Below are 9,168 nucleotides of genomic sequence, written 5' to 3' on the forward strand. Positions count from 1 at the left end.
ATGGGACTGTGCATGCAGTCCATGGTAGGCAGAATGTAATGTATTTAGTTTCCAAAGTGCTGCTAGTTGTGAAACAACTTTACATAAGAACAACGGGAATGGTTCTGGGACGCAGAGCTCGAAATATATTTGTCATGATTTATGGTTATAAAACAATGTTTATTTAAATGTTAGGTTAATGTTCATGATGCCGTATATGACATTATTTGTTAATATTTTAAAATTAAAATACCGTTGAAAAGACCCCCTTAGAATAGTGTTCACTTTGAATTATAGATACGTTTTAAGTATAATATATAATGCTATTTGTTAATTCTTAAGATTAATGTAGCCTTCAATGCAATATATAAAGTTATTACAACTTACACAATATTTTGTAACATCATTGTGATGTTCGGTTCTAGGCAGGAAGAAAAGAGTGAAAGTGTAGACGTGAGTTTGTGAGTGCTTACACAGAGACCGCCGGCGCAAGACAGAATGCAAATTGAAAGGACCACTTTCATCAGCGTCGTTCAAATAGAAACTTGCGTCAATTTTTAAATGTTTCGAAGGACACATGTGGCTGGTGTACCTTTCGTAACCAGGTGCAGAGGATTAACTCTGTAATTAATGGCAGTGGTGGTGCTGCGAGCACTGTTTAGTGCACCTCCTCTGAGGAAGGCGAGACAGGACGGAATACAAAAAATGGCTAAAAAGGTATGAGTGAACGAAATAACACTGGCTTTGGCTTTGGCTTCGGAACTTCCCTGAACCCACTGATGACAGCACGTCTCATAAAGAATTACCCAGGCAAAAACTTAGTGGAAAACGCACTTTCGCAAAATATAGAGAAGCAGCGCCCTCTTTTAAGGCTACACAGCGCATCCGAAATGATAAGCTGAAAATGGGCCATCCCTTACGGTCCTCTGTCTACCCTCTCTGACGCGTTGCACCTTTTAAGATAAGCTACAGCAAACCAACCAATTTTGATCCCTTTGTAATGTCTTCGACAGATGAAGCGTACTGTGTGTACAACACTCTGCGTGCTTTGCAGCGGTTTGTACTTGAATACTAAAATAACCATGCAAAAGCTGTCACTTTCAGCTTGGAAGCCGCAGTAACATCGGGTCCTTTTTCGCCATTACTCAACAACTGTTCTTTTATGCTTACTACTTTTCGCTATGATTATTTCAGGTTACGTGATCAGCTGTGCATGCTTGTTACACCAGACCTTTTTTTTTATCGCACAGAAGAACATAGCGAATGAAGATACAATCAGGGTGATCAAACTGGCCGTGTAAGTGCTACTGGAGCACCAGACCTGAAGTGCACCAAAACTTGAAGGCACCAAACTTGAACGCACCAAACTTCAATGAACCAAACTTGGCACGTACAATGCGTCGTGGGTCATCCGTGGATCACGTCGTGTATTCCTGCTGCACGCCACGAATACTGAGTGGCGCTATGAAGCCGTAGGACAGCTTAGGTTCTTCGGAGAGCCGGCGAGAAACACCCATGCCATGTGGCAACCGCCACCTGTTGTCGGTTCTGATAAGGTGACTTCGCCGGAGGCTCACCGGAGGCTCACCGGAGGCTCAACCATAGATGGCATCGTACATTATGGCAGTCTTAAATGTACGATGCCATCTATGGTTTGGTTAGGTTTATTGTTGGAAACACTTTAAAAGAAAGATTTTGCTACATATCGGAAGATAGACCATTACCTTCGATATTTCCATAACAGTATCTTACAATTTTTCAATTTTCAAAATTTTTTTCCGAGAATGGCAGACATGCCCGAAAATCGCTGCTGCAGTGAATGTGCTAAGCGGTGATGGCCTCTGCAGCTTAGCGTACCAATACGTGCTAGCTCTTATTTCTGTTGTAAAGGCAAACACAAATTTGCTGACTGGGTCTGCATCCGCGAACATTCCCCCACGACACCCCGGCACCGTTATCTGGCTCGAATACGTGACAGTAGAAAGGCTGTAAGGCGGAGGGTCCCTTATCGCGATCGCAAAGAGGTGTTTTGAAGAACGCCAGGTCGGAAGTAGCAGCCTAAGCGACAGCACACAGAGCACACGCACGCACAAAAAATAAAGTATCTGCCACCGTTCATTGTCCCTTCTTCGAGTAAAAGCTTGGGGTACGACGTTCGAGCGTGACAGTAACAGCTGTCTGGAGTGCGAGGATTAGTGGCAAGCTATGTAATCTGCTTGCGCAAGTAAGGATAAGTCACAAATGAAAATATTTAGGTAGGAAACCGTAAAAGCAATTTAAAAAAAAATAGAAGTAACAAAGAACCAATATGCAAAAAAAAAGATTTCGAACATACCCCCCTTTTTTCTTTATCGAAGTGCATTATCATTCTAAAAATAATAAGGATTGAAGTGGAAGGTGCGGACCGAGAAAAGGAGATTTGGTGGGAAAGCCGTGAATTGCTAGCACCTCCACGGTGTGACGGGAACAACGCACTATGGTCAAGCTATTCGACTCCGAACCTGCAAAATCAAAGGCGCTCCTTATTTGAAACCGCTCTTCCTAACTTACTTCGTACTAACTCAAATAGTTCTGGAGATAAATTAATCCCCCAGCACAGAAAAATCAATACTATTAACATATCAAACTGGACCGCCCGTCCCCGTTGACGAGGTTGCAGATGAACTTAGTTGAAAATGTGCTTCTGCTTTCCCTAATGAACCAGATAATAATTCATCGTCTTTCTCTCCAATAATCGTGCCATTTGGCCCAAAATCATCTCTTTACTTTCTTCTCATGGAATTTCCAGTTATTGAATCATTAAAACAGACATCTTTTTTATGCATCAATGGTATCAGATCCGAAGTTCTTACACTAGATTATTATCTAGTCATTCATTTTCTAGCAGTCACTTCATCTGGTATCGTTCCTGATGACTGCAAAGTGGGTAGATTGTTCCAGTCCAGAAAACAAGCTACTACTAATAATATTTGAATATCATCAACATCGAATTAGGCGCCGGTGCTACAGTGACTGCAACCATAGTATCGGGTTCGAACCCGGCCACGGCGGCCACGTTTCGATGGAGGCAAAAGCGTAAGAGGCTCCCGTGCGCTGTGCAATGTCAGCGCATGTTAAAGATCCGCAGGTGGTCGAAGTTATTCCGGAGACCTCCACTACGGCACCTCTTTCTCTCTTTCTTCTTTCACTCCTACCTTCCTTCCTTTCCTTACGGCGCGGTTCAAGTGTCCGCCAAGATATGTGAGACAGATACTGCGCCATTTCATTAACAAAACAAAAAACAAACAACAAAAAACAACGAGCTTCGACCAACTGGACTGGCTTTTTTTTTTTCAAATGCGGCCGCAACAGTCGGAATTTGTAACAATGCGCCAATGAAGTTCGAAGCCAATTACTGAAGTCGTTTGTCTGAGTTTCTGACCAGCCTAAAATTTGAGTAGTAAGGGCACATAGACAACGGTGTCAGCTGTACGCTCATATCTTTGCCACTGGTTGCGTGAAAGTGAGCGGCCTATGAAGGAAGTTGTTACAATTTACAAAGCTTAAAAAATGAGACTATGGTTTGCGAGCGTATGCGGACAAGGCGAAAGGAAAAGAAAGTTATCCACTTCATGGAAACAAACCAATGAGACGACGGAAAAAGCGCATTTCGAAGTACATTATTCAATCATTTAAAAATAACGCAACTTTGGAAATATGAAGAAATAGAGCATCGCATACTTGGAAATATAGCAGTCATTTCATGAGGACGTTTCGCAAAGGAGCACAAATGAATGCGGGATGGGCGCGGTAACACCTTCGCAGGAAGACGGTTCCAGTCACGCGTTTTTCGGGGAAGAAGCAATATTTGAATGTGCTTTTTAGACATATTTCTGGGTTTATTGGGGTACTTTTCTTGCTCGATGCCATTTTTATTACAAAAGAAAGAAAGCATCAAGTATTTGAAAATGTTTTACATAACGCCCTCTGGGACTGCTTATTGCACGTTTCTTGCGATATCCGTCTTTCCTGCTTCTTTACGGCCCTTTAAACACGCTAAAAAGGGATAACAAATTTTAAGCAAGGAACACGTTACAATACCAATATTTTTCTTTGTACAATAAAAGTGGAAACATACAAATTTTGTGGAATCGTTTTTTTATACGATGTTTTCTTCAACAGATATTTACTCCCAGATTTGGCGGGCGGCAGGAAGATCCTGCGTGGCAACCCTGTGTAACTCTAGGCAGCCGCCATACTGTTGCGAAATTCGAAGCTAAAAGCTCTCCCTCGCCTTGTTCGACCTCGAAGACTGCGAAGAAAGGATTGCGGAGAGGGAGTAGCTCCACCCCGCCTCTCTAACAGGATTGCCGAAGGGTTGCAAGATTAATCGCGCACGCATACCCTATTCCCAGAAGACATCAAGTGGAGGTCATTGACAAAGTCCTCTCTGCCACGAGTTAAGGCGGGAGTCATATCGACTCTGTCGCACAACATGATTGCCTCGCTTGTGTGGCCGCGAGGGGAAGCGGCCGCCATGTTGTTACACGCTATTGTTGCCTGCATATAGGCATCGCGCGCAATTTACTTCACATGACCTGGGTAATTATCAGCGGGTTTTGACGAGCAACTGACGGCAACGTTATTAAGCGGTTCACAAAGTATCACTTGAAATCAATTCATGTTTTGGCGCAATACGAACATTGGGTGGACCACGTCATATGTGAATTGATTGTCTTCATCTTGCACTTCCTGATTTCAGATGAAGCACACACCCATCTCAGCTCCGCCTCCCGCAGTCCCCCTCCCTCTTTCTTTATGTCTCGAACTACGCACAACAGCTAAAACCCAGTGGCTGTGATGGCATACTCGACTACTCAGGTGCAACCTCGACAAAACTCGCGAAATGGCCAGAAATGTCAAGAAGAAACAATAAAATACAATAAAACAAAAACAATAAAATGCGCCGTCTTCGCGCGCTTTACACAAGGAGTGCTGAACCGTTATTCGAGCGCCACAACAGCATTTTCGACGCTGAATGCTTTGCTTGCTGCAAATGAGCCTACTGCTCGGCACATTTAACTTATGCGTCCAGTGAGTTCGAATATTTCATGAGGGTCGTATTTTGGTGCGCTCCTTACAGAAGAATGAGCAGTGGCTGATTAAGGCTATTTTATATGCCTAAAAGAGGCACTGAGGAAGAATTTAGTTTGACCTGTATCGATACGTTGCAGCTACTTTGGCGCTACTTTGACGCTTTGAATCAGAGACGCTGCTCTGACTGAAAACGCAGTTTTTTACGCTAGAACCGGGCAAAAAAAAAAAAAAAATGAAATACGGGTGTCGCCATCATCAGCAATTTTAGCAAGCAAAATCCGTTGCGTCCACAAAGTTTTCTCCGCGTGGATACCGGAGGCTATAGGCTACACTCCTATCCCCTTCCAAACGGTCATCACGGATTACATATCTGCCTAGGAGTCGCAAGTTTGAAATAAGGGGAAGAAAACCTTTAAGTTCAATTTTATCAGAAATAATTGCGCCCTTTAATAGTCGGCCACATATAAGCACAGCCAGAAAAGAGCCTTGGAATCGATTTCTGTCAAAAACAAAAATTGGATGGAGTTCTCCTGTGTTCGCTTAAATCCACGCGGCACTGACACTCGGAAGTGCGTAAACGACCTCTGCTCTGACAATCACTCCTTCGTTTGCGTCTCTGTGGCTAACTACAGGATACTGTGACCTCTTCTTTTTGAGACCTAAAAAGACTGCAGCGTTCCCAAGCGTACATCCTCTTCTGCTAGAGACTAACTCTAAATACAAATACGCCTATATAGGAGTAAAACGTGAGTAAGCTGTCCTCTAGAGAACTCCCTTTCAAAAGGGAGTGTACTGCTACACTGCCTACCTTGTTACACAGAGATCCATTGCACACTGTGGCGGAGTGCCATTCCCACATTCCCAGATAGGTGCTGTTGATTAGGTCTGTGACCGCATATCGAAACAGGCATTGACTCGGCAGTGGTGCTGCGGTATGACCAAAATTTGTTTCTGGTGTCAATATTGCAGCACGTGCTGAGAAATAGCTGCCGGTGTTCTAGGTAGACCATTCTAAGAATGACTTTAAACCACTGGTATAAGGACTCCTTCAAACACCCGAGCGTTCCATTGAGTGGTGGATTTGGGAGAATCGGCAGGAAGCTCCCTTAGTTTAAGTGAGACAGTGTACTTCGGAAAAGCCAACAAGCGTTTTAAACTATCCTCCAACGGTCCTACTGCTTCTGGCGACGTCATCCGTACAGCTCAGGGATGCAACGCACGGACATTCGAAGCTCCTCGCCGGTGGCCTGTGTATAGACACTGGAACGTTGAAATCAAGCCCGTCTGAGCCACATCGTGGGAAACACACGGGGCTCCGAACAAAGGCGATCCGTGAGTCTCTGCGGCTGGCCGCCTTCCTACAACTGTTATGCGATACTCGGGACACGAACGGAGGAAGTAGACACAAACAAACACAAGTACACAAGAGTGAGTCTACACTCGTGCAGACGTGTTTGTGTGCTTGTGTTTGTTTCCGAGCAGGCTCTGTTGTCCGCGTGTTTCTCCGCACTTCGCACTCGAGCACGGAGACTCAACTGTCCTACGCAGTTGGTCGAGGTTTTGAAAGGCCGAGAACACGTGATTTTGTTTGGAGGAATAGCAAACGTACACTCGTCAACATTTGAAGAACAGAAAACACGGCGCTGTTCGTATATCGCTCAGGGTACGCTTTCAGTCGCCAGGTAATATATTTGATCTGAAAGGCACGCTTTCTTTTGAAAAGTGTGCATTGAGAATGCCGAGCCCATGCTTGTCGCCCAGTTCTGCAAAGTTCGAGAAAAAGCACAGCCAGTCCTCAAAGCCCGATTGAGCCTGTAAGTGTAAGAAGAGGAACGACAACATAATGTTCCACTCTCCGAAACCTTCATTTTCCTTAAACTATGGCTCTAAAGTAAGTTTCCAGAGCAGCTTAGCAGTCGGGATGTTAGTAGCGCCAGAACAGCGTTGACAGCGACTGCAGCTTACATAAACGTCCGTTCGCTTCTGTTTGGCGTCAGTACCCACAAATAATCAATCAATCAATCAATCAATCAATCAATCAATCAATCAATCAATCAATCAATCAATCAATCAATCAATCAATCAATCAATCAATCAATCAATCAATCAATCAATCAATCAATCAATCAATCAATCAATCAATCAATCAATCAATCAATCAATCAATTTTGTTCAAGACAATAATACAAAACTATTGTCACTATAGTGCTGAGGCCCCGTGCACAACAGCGCTACTCCAAGTATGGGCGAAACGAAGATCTTGGCATTGTTAAGACACCTGCCTATCTATCTAGGTGCAGTAACTTATGTAGGTTAGTGCGTATAGGTACAAATAGTGCCAGCGCCTCCTGCAAGCGTTACGTGAAAATGACATTCAGTGACACGGTTCGCTTTACCACTCTCGGTTACAACATAGCGGCCTTCGCTGAATTCTCCCATATGAACTATACATGGGGAGGGGTACATAGTTGTACCCTACCGGTTAGCGGCTGATACTGATAGTTTTAATGTACTGAGATTGACAAGCCGATAACTATTTGCCTGATTTTTAAAAATTATTGTCGAACCACACATCGATGGATTTACATCACCAATGAGGAGGAACAGAAATTGTTTACGACCCTTTAGTTAGCCATGACATCTTACAATGACATCGTCGTGTCATGAGGGTGCCGGCAATCGTGCCATGGCTGCAACAGTAGATCATAATCTTTACATTCCAGGCACTAGGACTAAAAAGAAAAGATCATTTCAGAACAACCGTCGCAAATTTCGCGGCTCAGTGTGATTAGCTTTTAGATTTTTTCCTTCATATTTTTTTTATTGATAACGCCTTTACCCCTTGCAAAAATTCCTAACAATTTAAATGAGTTACGGTTCGTTTTAGCATAACTGCTAGTTTCGCAAATTTGTTTTCGATTAACTAGATTTGTAATGCCACAATAAAGTCGATATCGGTGATTAACGTTATGTGCCAGAATTCATGAAAATATTTTCGAGCCTGGACTCTATTCCGAACTTTTATTTAGTTATTTACAATGGACTTATGAGGATGTCATCTACAGTTAAGCGAATTTTGCTAGTCGTGATATGGCTGTTCTTTCCTCCCGCACAGTGATAAGTTGTCGTGGTTAAAATTTAAATAATTTATAATCAAGTAAGAAGAAACATTTTCGTAAATAAAGTAGGAATCCTGCAAAAGCTTAACAAGTGAAACACCATTTGTATATCAGCATATTCCATAAATAGCTGTATTACGAGATTTTAAACTCGAATAATGAGCTAGTACTTCATACACTAAACAAAGAAAATATATTCAATATTTTTTAATCACTTTTTTTTTTAATTTTGACCCCGGTAGGAGTTCTATGCTTCCCTCCAGCTACACACATGCCTTAAGAATTCCAAATTTGTTCTTAAATTCTTTTATCTCTTTCATGCACTGCTGACATCTGTTTAACATCACTCGTTTAGACGGTCGATTCGTTGAGCTTATTCAATTTCTTTACAGGAACGAGTGCTGGCCGCTTTTACGCGCTCTAGCCCAGGATGTTCAGGTGGACGGAATCGACAAGGTAGCCTGCGTTCTCACCAACGCAGACAGTTTCTGCGCGTGGCGACAAACAAGTGCAACAAAAAAGCATGAACAAAAGGAAGAAGTACGCGCACTCCATGAACGTGCGAGACCACAAACGCGTACTCGAATGCTAACGGGAGAAATCACACACAGGAAAACTCCGGGTGTTTAAAATTAACAAAACCCGCCGAGGTGGCTAAGTGGTAAGGTGCTCGTCTATCGAGCTGGAACCCGACCGCGGCGGCCGCGTTTCGATGGAGGCGAAACGCAAGAGGCGCCCGTGTGCTGTGCGATGTCAGTGCACGTTAAAGATCCCCAGGCGGTCGAAATTATTCCGGAGACCTCCACTACGGCACCTCTTTCTCTCTTTCTTCTTTCACTCCCACCTTCCTCCCTTCCCTTACGGCGCGGTTCAGGTGTCCGCCGAGATATGTGAGACAGACACTGCGCCATTTCCTTACCTCAAAAACTAATTTACCAATTAACCACTCTCAGTTTAAACCAGTATGATTAATTTAACAATTCGAGATAAGTTC

The sequence above is a fragment of the Amblyomma mixtum genome, chromosome 2 (genome assembly GCF_055824585.1).
Source record: "Amblyomma mixtum isolate Tamu chromosome 2, ASM5582458v1, whole genome shotgun sequence".
In the NCBI taxonomy this organism is placed as follows: domain Eukaryota; kingdom Metazoa; phylum Arthropoda; class Arachnida; order Ixodida; family Ixodidae; genus Amblyomma; species Amblyomma mixtum.